Source organism: Anabrus simplex, chromosome 1 (genome assembly GCF_040414725.1).
Source record: "Anabrus simplex isolate iqAnaSimp1 chromosome 1, ASM4041472v1, whole genome shotgun sequence".
NCBI lineage: Eukaryota > Metazoa > Arthropoda > Insecta > Orthoptera > Tettigoniidae > Anabrus > Anabrus simplex.
Genome location: NC_090265.1, coordinates 752,659,883 through 752,681,498, shown reverse-complemented (window position 1 = coordinate 752,681,498; position 21,616 = coordinate 752,659,883). Strand labels below are relative to the sequence as shown.

Here is a 21,616-nt window from a genome sequence, read left to right as displayed (position 1 = left end):
ATACCGATTTTCATTAAATTCTCTTAAGCCGTTTTCTCGTGATGCGTGTACATACATACAGACAGACAGACAGACAGAAATTACGGAAAAGTAAAAAATGCATTTTCTTGTTACTGTGGACATGACCGATATAGAAATACCATTCTTTTCAAATTCTGAGCAATGTACAGACAAAACTCTTATTTTATATACATATAGATTAACGTTTTCTTCTCTTTCTATCGAGTAGAAAGTCGAACTGAAGGAGTGTGGTAGACCGACACCAGACTTCTCGTTGAAAAAATTGGAGACCAAGAAAAATGAAAATAGGGCTTTCCAAAGACAAAATTCTCCTGACGTTTATAACAAGAACCCGTGGATATGTGGAAGTGATATCTAAGAAACCTTTTACTGCTTTCCTTGCCTGCTATTCTCCCGCTCTAGGAAAGGAGATAAATGGATCACCACAGGGGTAAGTGTTATCAAGCATATAAATGAGAAAATTAAAAAGCATGAAAGATCCCAAGAACATATCATTAGTACTATAGACTTTGAAATGCTTGGTAAAGTCAATGTTGTGTCTTGTTTAAGTGATCACTACAGTGAAACTATTCATAAACATACTTCGATCGTGGACAAGAACAGGCATATATTAAAGAGACTCATCACTTGCATACGTTTTTATGCGGAATTTGAATTGTCGCTCCGAGGCCACAATGAAGAAGATAATTCTTTAAATCCAGGTGTATTTAAGGAATTAGTTAACTTCATGGCTGATCTGGATAGCGTAATGTAGCAACACTTAGAAACAGCTAGTGTATTCAAAGGAACGTCAAAGATGATTCAAAATGACATTTTAAGTTGCATGCTGGCAGTGTGTAGGGAGGAAATATCGCAACAGATTAAAGATGCTGAATTTCTTGGTATACAGTGTGATGAAACAACTGACATCTCGAATCATTGTCAGTTGGTCATTGTTTTAAGATACCTTCACAAGGGCTCGGTATATGAAAGATTCTGGGGATTCTTTTATCCATCTGACACATCAGCGAGTGGAATAATAGAACCCTTACTGGAACAGATTAATCCCCTCGTAGGCCATTCTCACGATAAGTTGATTGCACAGAGCTACGATGGAGCCCATGTTTTTAGCGGCTCTCTTGGTGGAGTTCAGACAAAGGTTCGCGAGCACTATCCGTACGCATATTACGTTCACTGCTATGCCCATAAGCTTAATCTTATCATGGAACAATGAACAAATCATATTCCTAAAGTGAGGATTTTCTTTTCAAATTTATCAGCGATACCTGCATTCTTTTCTAATTCATCTCAGAGATCGGATTTTCTTGAAAACATCGTTAAGAAGAAAATGCCGAAAGTTGTACCTACGCGCTGGAATTATAACATAACAACTGTGAACGTGGTGTACGAAATCAGAGAAAATCTAATAGATTGCCTTGAAGAAATTGAAGAGAAATGTACAAACAAGATCACATTAAATGAAGCAAGTGGCTTAAGACACATTCTTTGTGATCCTGAATTTGTTTTCTGGCTATATGTGTTCCATAGTCTGTTTCCTCACGTTGATCTTCTATATAATCAAATTCAGTCCCAAAACAAAGATAGTGTTCAAATAAGAAATTACATTGATTCTTTCGAAAAACACGTAATGAGAGAAAGAGCACAAGTTGATGTATTTCACAGGGAAATTGAACAAAACTTTCCAGAACCCGATCGAAAGAGGAAAAAGGATGATATTTCTCCACATAGTAGACGAATAGTGGCAGCCAAAGAAATATGCGACGTGGTTTCTATGCAAGTAAGAGAGAGAGATTTTCGTTTACTGGCCATTTGGAAGTTTCTATTTTATTGAATAATGTTCACTTTGAGGCACATTCTACCAAGTTCCCACAGGAATCTTTTAACCATGTCTGTTCATTTTATCCCATGCTTGAAAGAGAAAAACTCAAAACAGAACTTCAGGTTATGTACCGAAGAGAAGATTTCCGGAGTATTACAGGAGCAATTAATTTGTTTAATTTTCTGAGGGAAAATATATTGTCAGTTGTTTTTAGTGAAGTTCATAAACTTTGGAATAAATTTTTTTTACAATGTGAGATAATGGCTGATGATGCCGTCATACTAGGCGAAACATGACCCAGTTTTAGTCAATAGATCAATGTAAATCATCCAAGACAATGACTTATTGTATTGATTAGGTGGTCAATTTAATAAATAACTTACTGTTATTATTCTAAACAGCACTAGGGTGGAAATCTATCGCTAAAAAGTGTGCAGATAATATAGATCAGGGAATTGTGCAGTAAGTGAAGCTTCCTTCTAGTAGCTGTTACAACTACAGCTCAGGGAATTGTGCACTAAGTGAAGCTCCTTTCTAGTAGCTGTTACAATTGTAGGACAGTGAATTGTGCAGTAAGTGAAGCTCCCTTCTAGTAGGTGTTACAACTGGAGGTCAGTGAATTGTGCAGTAAGTGAAGCTCCCTTCTAGTAGCTGTTAACTGGAGGTCAGTGAATTGTGCAGTCAGTGAAGCTTCCCTCTAGTACCGTAGGTGTTACAACTGGAGGTCAGTGAATTGTGCAGTAAGTGAAGGTCCCTTTTAGTAGCTGTTACAACTAGAGGTCAGTGAATTGTGCAGTAAGTGAAGCTCCCTTCTAGTAGCTGTTAACTGGAGGTCAGTGAATTGTGCACTCAGTGAAGCTACCTTCTAGTAGCTGTTACAACTTTAGGTTAGCTAATTGTACAGTAAGTGAAGCTCCCTTCTACAGAGGTGCCAACTATTACGAATTGTCCATAATTATTACGGGTTTCACCTCACGATTACGGAATTACGGTCAAATGGGAAATTATTACGGAAAACTGACATCACGAAAAAATAATTTTCTACGGAAACAAAGAGAAGAAGGAAAAATGTTCAATCCTTTCGAGCCTTTCTCCTAAATCGTGCTCGTTTCAATGCTTGTGAGTTGGCAACGATACTTATTCGATCGTGACTTCCTTTTGCTACCCATAAGCATTGTAAAATTCATTGTGAATGAAGGAGCTCAGGCGCTGCTCTTCTCCACTATAAATCCTACAGTAATGTTGTATTTGCTGTGTTAAGTGTACTTGACAGTTGACAGAAAGATTGAGAAAGAAGTGAGGCCTACCTTAAGCACATCTGCACTGGAATCGCTTATGGTTCAAAAGACGACAATGTTATCGGAGTGGGAAGGATGCTTCAAGAAAAACTACACTGAAAAGCAGCTGCTGCGTGAGAAACAAGCTACAAGGAATGTTTTATCACAGAACTAACAGGTTGCGCACAAATGTTATTGTGATATACTTTCGAATAGATTGCTAGAGGGAGGGGGCAAAAGGGGTGTCATTATCGAGAAGGAAGGAACATGCTTTGGACTTGACTCGAAATTTTTCTCGGGGGCGGAGGGTGATCACTGATAATCCACTTCAAAGGTTGGCACCTCTGCTTCTAGTAGCTCTTACAACTATAGCTCAGGGAATTGTGCACTATGTGAAGCTTCCTTCTAGTAGCTGTTACAACTGTAGGTTAGGGAATTGTGCACTAAGTGAAGCTCCCTTCTAGTGGCTCTTACAACTATAAGTTAGAGAATTGTGCACTAAGTGAAGCTTCCTTCTAGTGGCTCTTACAACTATAGGTTAGGGAATTGTGCAGTAAGTGAAGCTTCCTTCTAGTAGCTGTTACAACTATAGGTCAGTAACTTGTTCAGTAAGTGAAGCTCCCTTCTAGTAGCTTTTACAACTGGAGGTCAGTGACTTGTGCACTAAGTGAAGCTCCCTTCTAGTAGCTGTTACAACTGGAGGTCAGTGACTTGTGCAGTAAGTTAAGCTCCCTTCTAGTAGCTGTTACAACTGTATGTTAGTGAATTGTGCTGTAAGTGAAACTCCCTTCTAGTATCTGTTACATCTAATAGATCAGGGAATTGTGCAGTAAGTGATGCTTCCTTCTAGTAGCTGTTACAACTTTAGGCCAGAGAATTGTGCAGTAAATGAAGCTCCCTTCTAGTAGCAGTTAAAACTGGAGGTCAGTGACTTGTACAGTAAATGAAGCTCCCTTCTAGTAGCTGTTACAACTGGAGGTCATTGTCGTGTGCTGTAAGTGAAGCTCCCTTCTAGTAGCTGTTACAACTGTATGTTAGTGAATTGTGCTGTAAGTGAAGCTCCCTTCTAGTAGCTGTTACAACTGTATGTTAGTGAATTGTGCAGTAAGTGAAGCTTCCTTCTAGTATCTGTTACATCTAATAGATCAGGGAATTGTGCAGTAAGTGATTCTTCCTTCTAATAGCTGTTACAACTTTAGGTCAGGGAATTGTGCAGTAAATGAAGCTCCCTTCTAGTAGCTGTTAAAACTGGAGGTCAGGGAATTGTGCAGTAAATGAAGCTCCCTTCTAGTAGGTATTACATCTGGAGGTCAGTGACTTGTGCAGTAAATGAAGCTCTCTTTTAGTAGCTGGTACAACTGTAGGTTAGGGAATTGTGCACTAAGTGAAGCTCCCTTCTAGTAGCTGTTACAACTGAAGGTCAGTGACTTGTGCCTTAATGTAATACATCTAATAACTAAACAAATGTAAAAACACACAGTTGATCTGAAAACTGACGTTTTCACTTTTTGGTGGACAGAGACAAAAAATTAAACCAAAATATCATTGAAAGTAATTTTTTGTACATATATTTCATAATAGCAGACTACAGTGTAGTTCAAGTTAACCACTGTTACATCATAAATTGGAGTGTACCTTGTGCCGTTCTTCCAATGAAAAAATGATTTTAAGATTTTTATTTTGCCTTCAAACTGCTTCAGATTTGGATTTCCACTCCTAAACAAGATATGTGGTATATTTAGACATATTTTTGTGGTTTTAGTAAATTTCCCAAAATTTTGCATGCATTTTTATTTTCTTTGTCACCTAAGGCCATAAATAACCGCCTCCCATGGAGGGTTAATGGATATTTGTTGTTTTCAACCTCACCTATACTACAGTCATTGGTGGTGGTGTTACCCACATCTCCATTTAACAGTAGGTTGAAGTACTTCTTCATTTCATCCCTGATCCCTTCGTCTGTTCGTATTAAACTACCTTAATCTGTTTCCAGTGCAAGTATGTTTATATATTCATGTCTTGTACTGTTTAATATTTTGTACAGTAGTTTCCTACTTCCTTGACAGTCTTCCTCTATCCTTGTTGTAAAGTCATCCCAGCACTTTTCCTTTTCTTCCTGGATCAGTCTTTTTACAGCCAGTTTCTTTTTCATGTATTCCTGTGCTACATGTTCAATTTCTAATTCATTTCATCTATTATCTGTTTTCTGTTTTTTGAGGTCTAATTTTCTTTTCAGTATATTTCTATCTTTTACTGCTGTCTTCCTTTGGTCATTCCACCAAGGTGTTTCCTTTTCTTTTGGTATGACACTTGTTTTACTACAAATTTCTGTGACTTCTTTTACAAGGGTATCTTTGAATAAGGACCATTCTTTTTCTACTCCACCTTTCTCAGTTTTGGGTAATTTGGCTGTTATCCTCACTTCATAGTTTCCTTTCTTTTCCATGTCCTTCAACAGCCATATCTTAATCTTTGGTATTTTCTTTTGTTTAATTTTGGGCACATGGACATCTTTTAGGTCAGCGATTAATAGCCGATGGTCACTATCTAGGCACTCTCTGGGTATGACTTTAACATTTGTAACATGCTGACCCGCTTTTCTATCAGTGATGATGAAGTCGATCATAGTCTTGAGCTTTCCATCCCAGCTGTATCTCGTTATTTTATGGCTCTCCCTCTTCTGATACCCTGTGTTATGTATGGTTAAGTTGTTTCACACACAGAAATCAATCAGGTTCTCTCCTTCAGAGTTTCTGTTACCATAGCCTTGGGGAACAAAGATGTTTTTCACAGCCTAGTCTTTCTTAATGAACTTGGGCATTCAGATCACCCATAATGATCGTGTTCTCCTCTGTTATTTGTTCCTCAAGTTCGATAAGGAATTGCTCTTTCTCTTCTATGGTACATCCTGTCTGCGGTGCATATACTTGCAGGAGAGTATGATGTGCATTACCAACACTGTCTCATCTGGATGATCCTATCACTCACATATTTGATGTCTGTCTGTGTGTCTATATCTTTACGAAGGACGATGCCAACTCCATTTTTGAATTAATTATTGTTCCCACCCCAGTACAGCACATATCCATTTCTCAAGGACTTCTTCCCATATACTTTCTATTTTGTCTCACTCAACCCCAATATCTTGAGCTTACGCCTCTCCATAAGATCCACAAGTTCTTCATATTTCTTGGTGAGAGTGAGGATACTGAGTGTACCAATTTTCAGTCGCTCCTTCTTGGGAGGGTTTTGTGTCTTCCAGTATCTGATGAGCATCAGGCTTTTGGCCATCATAAATTCGGATGATGCAAGAAGAACTGTCATGTCCAGTATTTAATTTATTCTTCCATCTGAGGCTTGTTTTAGGTTTGAAAGCAGTATATTCATACTCAACTGTTGACTTGCTAGGCCTAACACAGGTGAGGATTTTCTTTCGGGATTTACTCACTTAGACTTTGAAGATCCCTCTTCTCCACAACGCAGTGGTGTCCTCTTCTAATTATCCCCAGGGAGGATGGGTTGCCTCATCCACCATCTCTGCCATTCCGAAGGTCTCCTTCTCTGCCTAAGATGCCGTTAAGGTCTTCACCATTAACCCTGGGCATGGGTTTCACGTTTTACCCTGTGGGGTTAAGTGTAAAATGTAAAAAATAAATTAGGCTCTAAATTCTTAGCATCTGGAGTATGCTCATCATCCAGACTCTTTCTTATATTTATACTCATAGAATTGTTAGTTCCATCACTGCTAATCATGACAATTTCAATTGTAAAACGGGAACTGGTAAATGTTGATTCTGTAGTCAGATCATTAATCACCAAATCTCCTTGAGTGATGTTTGCAGTATGCAAGCCACTGGATGCCACTGTAAATAAACACCAACTGACGCAGAACTGCTAGATCGACATCAACACATCGACCAACGTAAATAAAATGAAATGTTCCCATAGTGCTTGTTGAAAACATGCTGAAATGCTGTTAGACATTGTCAGGATGGCACATGAAGATATGGTTAAAACTGATACATTCTTAATTTGTGGCTGGTATAAATTCACAATTCATTGCGGTGTACATGAGGTTAACCTGAATAAATCATCATCATCATCATCATCATCATCATCATCTTTGACCAACTCCAGTTTCCCAGGTGTGGTATACGAGCCCCTTCCATTTTGTTCTGTCCATGAACCATTTTCGTTCACAATCCGCTCCTAATCTTGACCTCTCTCCTCTACATCCTTCTTTACTAAGTATGTCCATTTTTCTCTAGGTCTGTCCACTGGTCTCTTTCCCCTGATTTCTCTTTCATACTCCTTTCTTGCAGACCTGTTGGTATTCATTCTTTTCACATGACCAAACCACTTCAGTCTTGCCTTTTGGATCTTCTGGAGTAAGGAGTCTTCTAGTCCTACGTCTTCTCTGACTTTTTCATTCCTGATTTCATCCCTCCTGGTCTTCTGGATCATTGTGCATAGGAACTTCATTTCTGCTGCTTGGAGTTTCGAGTTGTCCTTTCTTGTTAATGTAGCGGTTTCCAGCTGTATGTGAGGATAGGGGTGTAGTATGATTTATACTGTGTCATCTTGGTTTTGAGTGGTACTTGTTTATACCATAGTAGCTGTCTTACTTGGAGGTAAAAATGTATTGCTTTGCTGATTCGACTATTTACTTCATATTTAGCTAAGTTATCCTTGGGCATTATACTACCCAAGTACTTAAATTCTGTGACACTGTCCAGCTTAGTGCCATTTAGCGTGATTTCTGGCTGATTGTCACCCTTCTGTACCTTCAACACCACCGTTTTAGCCTTGTTGATGTTTAATCCATATCTCTCAAACTCCTGACTTAACCCCTGCAGTCTCTCTTCTACATCTTTCTCTGAGTTACCCCAAATTACTACATCATCTGCAAATGCAAAAGCTTTTAAGTCTTGTTGCCCCTTTTCTTTTAGCGCCTTTAATATGTTATCCATTACAATGATAAATAATAGGGGCAACAAAGCACTACCTTGTTGTACTCCCCTTTTTATCTCAACCAGTCTGACAGTCCAGAACCGACTTGTACACAGCTTCTGGTTTTCTTGTAAAGCACCTTAACTTTTGAAATTAGACTGTCTTGAACTTCAAGCTTTCTCAGGCACTCCCAAATAAGCTCCCTTGGTATGCTGTTGTAGGCCTTTTCGATGTCAAGGAACAGTAGATATAAAGGCTTCTCTTTTTCCCAATGTTTTTCCATCAGCATCCTGACAGCAAATATAAGATCTGTTGTTGATCTTCCAGGCCTAAAGCCATATTGTTCCTCTTCTCAAAGTGGTTCTACAATTTCTTGAGGTCTATTCTCTGTAATTTTTTCCAGAATTTGTAGTCCATGAGAGAGTAGAGTGATGCCACGATAGTTGGTACATTTCCGTTTGCTGCCTTTCTTGAATATAGGTACAATTATACCTTTCTTCCAGTCTTCTGGGATGGTATTTTTCTGCCATACTACATTTAGGAGTCTATATAGCCATTGGATTGCTAGAGTTCCTTCTGCTCTTAACATGTCCACACTTAACTCATCTATTCCTGCAGCATTCACTTTCTTCATACTTTTAAGGCTCTTCTCTATCTCCAACCATGTGTTTGGTGGCTCCATATTTTTACTGGGCTCTTTGCTTTTTCCAGATTCTTCTCTGTTTTGAATTACATTTGATGCCTCTCCATTCAGGAGCTTGTCAAAGAAGGCCTTGAATTCTCTCCTGATTCCATCTTCCTCTCGTACTACTGATCCACTGTCCTGCTCTATTACCTTGATGTCTTCTAGGTTATTTCGCTTGTTTTTAATTACTCTGTAAAGAAGTTTCTTGTTTCCTCTGCTGTCTTCCAACTTTTCCACAAACTCATTCCATTTTTTCTCTTCTCTTACTATCCTCTTAGCTGTAAGTTTTTTTGCCCTGTAGAGTTCCTGTAGTTCAGTTATTTCTTGGCCACCTGGATCTTGTGCATCTCTTTGCTTTTCTTTGTCTAGCATCTTTTTTGCCCAATTTCTCTCTTTTATAGCCAATCTGACTCCGTCATTCCACCAAGGTGTCTCTTTTTCTTTCATAGTCAATCCTGTTACTCCACACAGGTCTTTAGCTTCACCCACCAAAGTATCCTCAAACATTTTCCATTTTTCTTCTACTGTATTCATTTCCCCATTTGGTAAGTGTCTCTGTATCCTTATTTTATAATCTTCCTTCAGCTTGGCTTCTTCTAATTTCCAAGTTTTCACTTTACGTTTTCTTTTTCTTTGCTTCGGGGTTGTGTTAGCCACATGATTTAGGTCTGCATTAATAATCTATGATCACTGTCCATACTCTCACTGAACTTTGACATCATTTACATATTCCCCTCCTCCTTTGTTAGTGATGATATATTACATAAAATCAGTTTCATGGTCCATATCACACTTCAATAGATTTACAATTAAGTATTTATTATTTTCCAGTGTTATGTGGCTGAAGATGTTGATGAAATACGAAACATGTACTACTTTTAACCATTAAATTGCCTTAAGCAATCATTGTATCAACTAGGTGGAAAATAATAAATACTTAATTGTGAGTGATGATATAGTCGATGAGAGACTTAAGTTTTCCATCCCAGCTATATCTTATCTTGTGGCTGTCTTGTTTTTGGAAGAAGGTATTTTTGATGATCAATCCATTTCTTCTGCACAAATCAAGCAGTTGTTCGCCTTCTTCATTTCTGTTCCCAAACCCATGTGGTCCAGTGATTTCCTCATAACCAAGTCTGTCTGTCCCAACTTCTGCATTTAAGTCCCCAATGATGTTGACATTTTCTTCATCAATTATATCTTCTAGATCTTGACAGATTCGTTCCTTCTCTTGAGCACTACATCCAACCTGTGGTGCATATACCTGCACTACCGTGTAATTTGTGGACTCCAGCTGCATAGATAATTTAATGATCCTATCATTCTTATAGGATACTTTGATAATGGCGCCCATGTCTTTTGTTATCAGGAAAGCTACACCATTTCTAGCCTCTTCCTCACGTCCACTCCATACTAATTTGTAGCCATCTCTGAGAATCTTGCTACCTGCCTTTCTCCATTTTGTTTCACTCATTCCCAGTATGGATAGATTTTTCTTCATCATATCAATAAGTTCTTCAGTTTTTCCAGTCAGGGTCAAAATATTCATAGTCCCAGTCCTTACATTGTTCTTCGGACATATCTGTCTTTCATCGGAGCCATGTTGGCCATCATACCTGCTAGATCTGCTTGAATACTTTGTCAATTTCGGTATTATTTTTGATCTTCATCCGAGGCTCGTTTGATTGTTCAAAGCAATTCGAAGACACTACCACTAGCTTGCTAGGCCTACCCTGGATCTTCGGGTTGATACTTTGTTATGTACTAGATGGTCAGTGCCTGACATGCACTTCCTCGTGTCAGTTAAGTCTTTGGTTTACCCGCCAATACTCGGGAGGCTGATTGCAGTGGTTGCCTACTGGGCGATGGGGTCGCCACATCCCTAAGCCTGTTAACCTGAATAAATGATAGATAAAATTAGATAAAATTAATGAATAGAAGGAGAGAGGGAGCGTGTTAGTCAAATGGCGTAGGTTATATGAGACTTGCCTCTCATTGCAGCAATCGTGGTGTATTGTTGTGTACCTCATACTAACGGTTGTGACATTTAAAGAAAACGGAAAGGGCGTAGCAAGGGGAGAGGTTGGGGAAAGGAGAGGTGAGGTGGAGGGGAAAGGGGGGAAATTAAGGCGGGGCCGAAGAATGTGGGAAAAGAGATGGCTGTTGAGGACAGGTGCTGTGAATATTATGAAAAACTGAATTATGACTTGTTTCTTTGACGTTCCTAAAAATTGGAATTAGAAGGTCAAATATATTTGCCTTTTCTAAAATCTCATTCAGATTATGATTCAGGATAAACTATTGATCTATATGTATGAAGCAGCTTTCAGTAATGTTAAGGAGGGGTCCTTTGATGATGATTTTGAGAATTTCCTTATCTTGTTTTATGTCTGTGAATTTGTGATTATAGTCATGCATATGCTGTCCTACAGCTGAAAATTTATTGTACTTCAGGGCATTGACATGTTTCGAGTGCCTTATATTAAAGTTCCTCCCAGTCTGTCTGATACAGGAAGAATTACAACTCTTGCAAATAATCCTGTATACTCATGATTTTAAAAAACTATTGAACTTGTTTATGGATGTGGCATTATGTAAGACTTGTGCATTCATATTGTTGGTTTTGAAAACTACTTTTACTTCGTGCTTTTTAAAGATGTTGGTGACTTTGTAAATTCGTTCGTTGAACGTAAAGATAGAAAGGGAGGAGTTGTTTTGTTTATCTTTTTTCAAAGTGGTGGAGGGGAGATATTTATATTTATAGATTATTTTTTTCAATAAAGAAACTGTTGTATCCATTAGATTTAGCTATATTATGAATGGTGTTCAACTTATTTTTGAGGTCTCTTTTAGACATTGGTTCATTGAAGGCTCAGTACACCATGCTGTTGTACGCTGCTCGATTGTGAATTTGGGGGTGTGAAGAATCTTGACGGATTGTATTGACTGTGTGGGTGGGTTTTCTGAAAATCTTATATCTTAAGTAGCTTGGGTGCCTGATAATAGTTAAGTCTAAAAAATTAATTTTCTGTTCAATTTCAAATTCAAGTGTGAATTTTATATGCGGGTCAATGTTATTTAGATTAATGAGGGTGGTAGCAGTGTTTGTGATGCTCTCATCCATAATTACTATGGTGTCATCTAAATATCTTGCCCAGAAAAGGATGTTGTCAAAGTTGTTATTATTATTATTATCAGTTTTGGTGTGTTCCAAAAAATCCAAGCAAATCTCAACTAAGATACCCGAGGCCGGCGATCCCATAGCCAATCCTTCTTGTTGATAAATACCATTATCGAAAGTGAAATAATTGTTGTTTATAACTAATTTAAGCATTGACATGAAATCCTGTATTTCTAATATACATAGGACGCTGTATTTGCTTAAATTGTTTAGAATACCTTGGAGATTTGTATGCTAGGATACATGTTTACAATATCGAATGAGTGGAGAGAATGATTGTATTGAATGTTAAACTTTTTAAATATATCGATCAATTCTTTAGTGTTTTTGACAGATTTGTTCAACAGAAAATGGTAGTTCCTACTTAAATATTTTTGAATGAATTGTGATGCTTTATATAACGGACTCAGTCTATAGTTAATGTTAGGCATAAAATCTCAAGGATAATTTAATAATACCACCTATTCAATACTTTCCATGTTTAATGTGGTTTGAATCTACTTGAATTTATGTAGACTTATCAGGTACATGTTTCACCCATTATTTGGGCATCTTCAGCCTGTGTACAACCTTTAGGTCAAGGTTTGGGACCTTATTTAACCATATATGAACGTTAATAATCTCTTAAGACTAACATGCCAGGATAATAATCGAAAAAATGTGAACAATACATACATGTGAGTAACATAAGTTAATAGTGTTTTAACACAATTAAAACTTGTCGGTCCTATTCTATCTAACTTGAAAATATGTCCAAAACTAAAATGGATCTTCTCTCTCTAACATAAATCTTGGGTAAAGATGATATTCATACAGTGACTCTTTTGACCCACCTATATCATTTTCATGTTCTTGACGTAACCAATGTTGAAATGTGTTGTCAACCACAAGTAATAGGGAGGTACATTCAGGGAAACGGGGTTGTCTAGGGAGCAGTGATAAGAGTACAGATATCTGGAAGTCAAGTAGGGATGACATAAAAATGTTAGTGTTGAACTGTAGAAGTATTGTAAAGAAAGGAATAGAATTAAGTAAATTAATAGATATACTGTATATTTACCAGATATTGTAATAGGAGTTGAATCATGTCTGAGAAATGATATAATGGATGCAGAAATTTTCTCACAGAACTGGAGAGTGTATCGTAGAAATAGGATAGGAATGGTGGGAGGGGGAGTATTCATTCTGGTGAAAGAAGAATTTGTAAACTACAAAAAAGTTAAAGATGAGAGTTCATGTTTGTGGGTTACTGTAGTCACGTCCTAGTTCGTGAACCATGGGCAACGGCTGAGTGGCCTAGTAAGTGGTCCTGAGAGTCGGGATACCAGTTGCTATGGAATGGGAGTGGGCATCTCGGACATATTCTGAGTCATGGCCCTCCTTGTGCTCAGGCGGCTAGGACTATACAATTCACCGGTGGTCCATAACCCGTTAGAGGAGAGATCCTCACTTGGACTATGTGCAAGTAGGGTAGCATCCTGCTTCATGAATTTACCAAGCTCAGAACATTTTAAGCAAGCCTCGGACCTATGGGAGTAATGGAGTCCCACTCCCATTTGACAGGCGAGGGACTCCTTGGAAACAACTTGGCGAACGAAATGGAATTCGATGGGGAGCTATCAATATTAATGGGGCTTATGGAAGAAAGAAAGTAGAACTGGCTGAGTCAGCAAAGAGGATGCATTTGGATGTGCTAGGAGTAAGTGATATTCGGGTAAGGGGAGATAACGAGGAAGAGATAGGAGATTATAAAGTGTACTTGACGGGTGTTAGAAAGGGAAGGGCAGAGTCTGGGGTAGGGCTCTTTATCAGGAATACCATTGCACGCAACATAGTTTCTGTTAGGCACGTAAATGAGCGAATGATGTGGGTAGATTTGTCAGTTGGAGGAATTAGGACTAGAATTGTGTCCGTGTATTCACCATGTGAGGGCGCAGATGAGGATGAAGTTGACAAGTTTTATGAAGCATTGAGTGACATCGTGGTCAGGGTCAACAGCAAGGATAGAATAGTGCTAATGGGCGATTTCAATGCGAGAGTTGGGAATAGAACTGAAGGATACGAAAGGGAGATTGGTAAATGTGGGGAAGATATGGAAGCTAATGGGAATGGGAAGCGTTTGCTGGACTTCTGTGCTAGTATGGGTTTAGCTGTTATGAATACATTCTTCAAGCATAAGGCTATTCACCGCTACACATGGGAGGCTAGGGGTACCAGATCCATAATAGACTATATCTTAACAGATTTCGAATTCAGGAAATCTGTTAGGTATGTACGAGTTTTCCGGGGATTTTTTGATGATACAGACCACTATCTCTAGGCCTAGGGTAGAGAAAGTGAAATCTGTCTGCAAACGAATAAGGGTAGAAAATCTCCAGGACGAGGAAATTAGACAGAAGTACATGGATATGATTAGTGAGAAGTTTCAAACAGTAGACCGTAAGCAGGTTCAGGATATAGAAAGTGAGTGGGTGGCATATAGGGATGTTGTATTAGAAACAGCAAAGGAATGCCTAGGAACAACTGTGTGTAAAGATGGGAAAAGGCGAACATCTGTGTTGAATGAAGAAGTGAGAGCAGCTTGGAAATGTAAAAAGAAGGCTTTTCAGAAATGGCTCCAAACAAGGGCCGAGGCAGACAGAGATTTGTATGTAGATGAAAGAAACAGAGCGAAACAAATAGTTGTTGAATCCAAAAAGAAGTCATGGGAAGATTTTGGTAACAACCTGGAAAGGCTAGGTCAAGCAGCAGGGAAATCTTTCTGGACTGTAATAAAGAATCTTAGGAAGGGAGGGAAAATGGAAATGAACAGTGTTTTGAGTAATTCAGGTGAACTCATAATAGATCCCAGGGAATCACTGGAGAGGTGGAGGGAATATTTTGAACTTCTTCTCAATGTAAAAGGAAATCACCCTGGTGGTGTTGCGAACAGCCAAGCTCATGGGGAGGAGGAAAATGATGTTGGTGAAATTATGCTTGAGGAAGTGGAAAGGATGGTAAATAAACTCCATTGTCATAAAGCAGCAGGAATAGATGAAATTAGACCTGAAATGGTGAAGTATAGTGGGAAGGCAGGGATGAAATGGCTTCATAGAGTAGTAAAATTAGCATAGAGTGTTGGTAAGGTACGTTCAGATTGGACAAAAGCAGTAATTGCACCTATCTATAAGCAAGGGAACAGGAAGGATTGCAACAACTATCGAGGTATCTCATTGATTAGTATACCAGGCAAGGTATTCACTGGCATCTTGGAAGGGAGGGTGCGATCAGTCATTGAGAGGAAATTGGATGAAATCCTGTGTGGTTTCAGACCACAGAGAGGCTGTCAGGATCAGATTTTCAGTATGTGCCAGGTAATTGAAAAATGCTACGAGAGGAATAGGCAGTTGTGTTTATGTTTCGTAGATCTAGAGAAAGCATATGACAGGGTACCGAGGGAAAAGATGTTCGCCATACTGGGGGACTATGGAATTAAAGGCAGATTATTAAAAGCAATCAAAGGCATTTTTGTTGACAATTGGGCTTCAGTGAGAATTGATGGCAGAATGAGTTCTTGGTTCAGGTTACTTACAGGGGTTAGAGAAGGCTGAAATCTTTCACCTTTGCTGTTCGTAGTTTACATGGATCATCTGCTGAAAGGTGTAAAATGGCGGGGAGGGATTCAGTTAGGTGGAAATATAATAAGCAGTCTGGCCTATGCTGACGACTTGGTCTTAATGGCAGATTGTGCCGAAAGCCTGCAGTCTAATATCTTGGAACTTGAAAATAGGTGCAATGAGTATGGTATGAAAATTAGCCTTTCGAAGACTAAATTGATGACAATAGGTAAGAAGTTCAACAGAATTGAATGTCAGATTGGTGATACAAAGCTAGAACAGGTCGATAATTTCAAGTATTTAGGTTGTGTGTTCTCCTAGGATGGTAATATAGTAAGTGAGATTGAATCAAGGTGTCGTAAAGCCAATGCAGTGAGCTCGCAGTTGCGATCAACAGTATTCTGTAAGAAGGAAGTCAGCTCCCAGACGAAACTATCTTTACATCGGTCTGTTTTCAGACCAACTTTGCTTTACGGGAGCGAAAGCTGGGTGGACTCAGGATATCTTATTCATAAGTTAGAAGTAACAGACATGAAAGTAGCAAGAATGATTGCTGGTACAAACAGGTGGGAACAATGGCAGGATGGTACTCAGAATGAGGAGATAAAGGCTAATTTAGGAATGAACTCGATGGATGAAGCTGTACGCATAAACCGGCTTCGGTGGTGGGGTCATGTGAGGCGAATGGAGGAGGATAGGTTACCTAGGAGAATAATGGACTCTGCTATGGAGGATAAGAGAAGTAGAGGTAGACCAAGACGACGATGGTTAGACTCAGTTTCTAACGGTTTAAAGATAAGAGGTATAGAACTAAATGAGGCCACAACACTAGTTGCAAATTGAGGATTGTGGCGACGTTTAGTAAATTCAGAGGCTTGCAGACTGAACGCTGAAAGGCACAACAGTCTATAATGATAATGAATGAATGAATGAATGAATGAATGAATGAATGAATGAATGAGAAACATAAAATTCTAGGTGTAAGGCTCATTTCTAAAGATAGTAGGCAACTTGATGTCTTTGGAGTGTACAGGCCAAGAAAGGGTAGCGCTGACACTGATTCACAATTATTTAATAAGATAATCGGCTACGTGGGTAACGACATTGAAAGAATATGGGAAGGACAGCTGATTCAGAAAGTGATGGAACCAACTAGAGGGAAAAATATCCTGGATGTGGTGCTGGTAAAACCAGATGAGCTCTGTAGAGAAACCGAAGTAATAGATGGCATTAGTGATCATGAAGCTGTTTTTGTAGTTAAAAATAAATGTGATAGAAAGGAAGGTCTTAAGAGTAGGACTGTTAGGCAGTACCATATGGCTGATAAAGCAGGCATGAGGCAGTTTCTAAAAGGTAACTATGATCGGTGGAAAATGTTAAATAAAAATGTAAACAAACTCTGGTATGGTTTAAAGCAATTATTGAGGAATGTGAAAACAGGTTTGTACCTTTAAAGGTGATAAAGAATGGTAAAGACCCACCTTATTATAATAGAGAAATAATGAGACTAAGAAGGAGGTGCAGATTGGAAATAAATAGAGTTAGAAATGGCTGTGGAAGTAAGGAGAAATTGAAGGAACTTGCTAGGAAATTGAATCTAGCAAAGAAGGCAGCCAAGGATAACATGATGGCAAGCATAGGCCCTAATTGGCAGTCATACAAATATTCGTGATAATGGAAGGGTATGTATAGGTATTTTAAGGCAGAAACAGGTTTCAAGGACGACATTCCAGGAATAATTAATGAACAAGGCGAGTGTGTATGTGAGGATCTTCAAAAGGCAGAAGTATTCAGTCAGCAGTATGTAAAGATTGTTGGTTACAAGGATAATGTCCAGATAGAGGAGGAGACTAATGCTAAAGAAGTATTAAAATTTACATATGATGACAATGACATTTACAATAAGATACAAATGTTGAAAACTCGAAAAGCAGCTGGAATTGATAAGATTTCTAGGGATATACTAAAGACATTGGGTTGGGATATAGTACCATATCTGAAGTACTTATTTGATTATTGTTTGGTTGAAGGAGCTATACCAAATGAATGGAGAGTTGCTATAGTAGCCCTTGTGTATAAAGGAAAGGGTGATAGACATAAAGCCGAAAATGACCGGCCAGTAAGTTTGACATGCGTTGCATGTAAGCTTTGGGAAGGCATTCTTTCTGATTATATTAGACATGTTTGCGAAATTAATAACTGGTTCCATAGAAGGCAGTTCGGTTTTAGGAGAGGTTATTCTACTGAAGCTCAACCTGTAGGATTCCAGCAAGATATAGCGGATATCTTGGTTTCAGAAGGTCAAATGGACTGTATCACGATTGACCTGTGTAAAGCATTTGATAGGGTGGATCATGGGAGACTACTGGGAAAAATAAGCGCAATTGGACTATTGTCGCGGCCACTAAATTAGGCGGGTGAGAGAGATTACGCTGTTGCCAAGGTTATGTAGCAACTGGCGAAGAAATGTATGACTGAACACAAAAGTTCGGAGCGCGACGCAAGTTTTTCTCTCTCAAGCTCCTGATGTTATGTCATGCAATGTTTCAAAACAATTTATACTACAATCTTCAGAAAAGACCGCTGATTTCAATGGTATAACTATTTTCCATATAAACCACTTTAAATAATAGTTAAAAATATAATCTTGAACGAGTAAATTTAAATCCATAGAATCATGTATTGAAAATTTCAGTAAGCGGCCAAGTTTTTATTTCTTCAGCCAATAAAGTTTTGTCTGCGCGAAAAATGTAAAAAATCGCCTGACTAATATTTTTTTATCTGAAACATATTCCCGTGAGTCTTGTAGTTTTCCTGGAAAATGACTCGGAAAGCGATCATGTAAATGTCGCTAGCTGAGGCAGTTTGGGGCATGCGCGCCTGCACCGGCTGCAGGACAGCGTAAATACAAGGCACGTCCAGAAAGTAAGTTCCGTTTCAATTTATCTCCGCTGCAGCGCTGCGATCACAGTTCCACACATGCACGGTAGACGCTCTGTATCAAGGAGAAGAAGCGTGTGCCATTTTGAGATTGCTGTCAGCCACATACGCTTTGTTGTGCTTGTTTACAATGGCGGTGTCGATTGAAAATCCCGCCGCTTGAGAAATCAGATCTGTGATTCGTTTTCTGAATGCTAGGAAAGTGAAACCAATTGAAATTTATCGGCAAATTTGTGACGTTTACGGACAAAATGCGATGAGTGATTCAATGGTGAGAAGGTGGGTCCGACAGTTCAATGAAGGACGTAGTGACGTTCACGATGAAGAACAAAGTGGGCGTCCATCTTTGGTTACAGAAGAACTGGTTCACGCGATTGATGACAAGATCCGGGAAAACCGCAGGTTTACAATTAGTGCTCTCGCTATGGAATTTCCCCAAATCTCACGATCACTAATTCATGAAATTGTTACCGAAAAACTGAAATTTCGTAAACTTTGCTCACTTTGGGTACCAAAGATTCTTACTCAGCAACACAAAACAAAACGGATGGGTAGTGCACTTCAGTTTTTGACCCGTTATAATGAAGGCGGCGAAGAATTTCTGACACAGATAGTCACAGGAGATGAAACTTGGGTTTCTTACGACACCCCTGAAAGTAAGCGGCAATCAATGGAATGGAGGCACATTTATTTATTTATTAATTAATTAATTAATTAATTTATTTATTTATTTATTTATGTAATTTATTTATTTATTTATTTATTTATTTATTTATTTATTTATTTATTTATTCATTCATTCATTCATTCATTCATTCATTTATTTATTTATTTATTTATCACAAGATACAGCTACACTGAACAAATTTCACTTGCACTGTCAACAGACTATTTAACAAACGTAAACTTCCATAATAAAATATAACAAACGTAACAAAATAACAAGATCAGGTACACATCCTACTAATAACTGTCCAAATCGAAAACCATGGGAATGTCCATGTTCATAGCCAAGTCGTCGTGGGTCAAGATGGCGGTATAATCCCTTCACATCAACTTATCTTTAAGATACTATTTACACACCTCTTGAATACACTTTTATTTGATGCTATATCAAGCTCTTGTCTCCTATTAATATTGTTAAAGAGTGTTGTGAGGCGGATTAGGAAAGATCGTTGAAGTATTGAGTGCTGAGTGTGGGGAATGTGGAGGAGGTCTTTGGTTCTGGTGGAGCGGGAAGCAACGCGGAGAGAGAAGAGAGAAACAAGATGTTCCGAGCGGTAATGTCCATTTAAGATCTCGTGGAGGAAACTCGGGTCAGCTACCTGTCGCCTGATGTGCAGCGGTGACACATTAATTGCCATTAATACCTGCTGCGTAGACAGATTTCTGAGCTTGGGGTTTCTGTTCCTTACAATTGCAGCAAAGAAGGACACTGCTCTGTCTAACTGCTTAGTATTGGAGGGGGCAGCTGTTGTCCAAATCGGAAAGCAGTAGTTTAAGAGAGGTTGAACGATCATGAGGAAGAAGTGACGAAGAACAATGGGGTCAGAAATTTCTGTGAAGCGATAGAGAATGCCTAGTAATTTCATAGCCTTGGTTGTATATGTTTCTATATGGGTCTTAAATTGTAATTTTGTATCGAATATTACACCTAGGTCACGCTGTTGCGTAACCACGGTGATGGGCTTGTCGAGTAGGTAATATGATGTCGGTAGAGGAGATTTACGCAGTGTTATGGTCATGTGGCTGCATTTTTGTGGATTGGGGATAAGTTTCCAAGTACGGCACCAGTTCAAGAGGGCATTAAGTGAGGACTGTAGCAGAGCTGCATCTGCTGGATTCCTGATCTCCCTAAATATCTTGCAGTCATCAGCAAAGAGTAGGGTATTCGCTGTTTCGTTGAGTTCGGACGGCAGATCGTCCATAAACAAAGAAAACAGCAAGGGGCCAAGAGTACTGCCTTGTGGGACACCGGAGGTGACTGGTAACGATGAGGATGAAGTGCCTGATATTACCACTCTCTGCCAACGGTTATGTAGGAAGCCAGCAAGAAGGGTCAGAAGACTGCCATGTATATTAAATCGTTCAGAGAGTTTATGGAGCAACAGAGTATGGTCAACAGAATCGAAAGCTTTCGAAATGTCTACGTAGCAGATATGCAGCTGTGATTTAGCTGCAATGGCGTGTGATGCAAAGCTATGCAGAGTGGCCAGGTTTGTTAGACATGAGCCACCCGGTAGAAAACCATGCTGCTTGGTTGAGATATACGGCAAAGTGAATGCGAGGAGACGCTGGTGTATAATTTTTTCAAAGATAAAGGATAGTGTGGGGAGAATAGAGATTGGTCGGTAAGATGAAACATTAAATTTGTTGCCTGATTTGAGTAGTGGAACAATATTTGCCTGTGTCCAGGTAATAGGAAAATAGCCCGCGGCAAAACATCTGTTAAATAATTTAGAGAGAGGGACGCAGTATTTTTTTAGGAAAAGAGGACCTGTAGTGTCGGCACCGGTAGCTTTGTTGGTACGAAGAGTTTGAAGAAGGTTATGAACTTCACTTGGTGTGGTGGTTATGCTTGATAGGGTTCTGTTTGAAGCTGTACCAACGGGAGGGAGCGGTTGGTTTTGTAAGGGAGGGGAGAAGTTGGAGAAGAAATACCTGTTGTACAGTTCATTGCGATCGGCGCCATCTGCTGTTGCATCATTGTGGTTCACGCTGACAGGAATCCGCTCCGTCCTTCTCCGTGTCTTGATGAGACTCCAGTAGCGCTTGGGATTGCTGCAGATGTTTTCAGTGACAGTGTCTACGTGTGTTTTGTAGTCTCTTCTGACCATAAACCTCGCGTGGCGGCGGATTTTAACGAAGGTATTGTGAGTGTGTGGGTTACGGAAGTCTTTCCACAGGCGCCAAGCTCTCTTCTTATTAAATAGTATCAGTCTGGTCTCTTGTGATATCCAGTGTTGATGTTTGCTAGTAGTATCCCGTTGTGCAGGTACGAAGTCTTTAATTGCAGCTTGCAGCCAGTCGTACAGCAGGTCAAGAGCCGATTCGATATCAGCTATTTCGAGCAGACTCCAGGGAAGGTATTCCAGGGCACGACACATTGCAGGCCAGTCGGCACGGCGCCAGATGTAGGTAGGGTGG

The 21,616-nt window shown here is 39.2% G+C and overlaps 1 protein-coding gene across 6 annotated transcripts in view; it reads left to right on the top strand.

The window, feature by feature from the left end:
- The window catches only part of Cep290 (Centrosomal protein 290kDa), a 1,403,175-nt gene that overhangs the window by 1,368,169 nt on the left and 13,390 nt on the right, over positions 1-21,616 (top strand). Inside the window, exon 37 of one of the 6 annotated variants that reach the window (XR_010858542.2) lies at positions 230-451. The exons of the other annotated variants lie outside the window; for them this stretch is intronic. The gene's annotated coding sequence lies outside the window, so the exon portion shown is untranslated. The remainder of the gene's footprint in view (positions 1-229; positions 452-21,616) is intronic. 6 annotated transcript variants of the gene reach the window in all.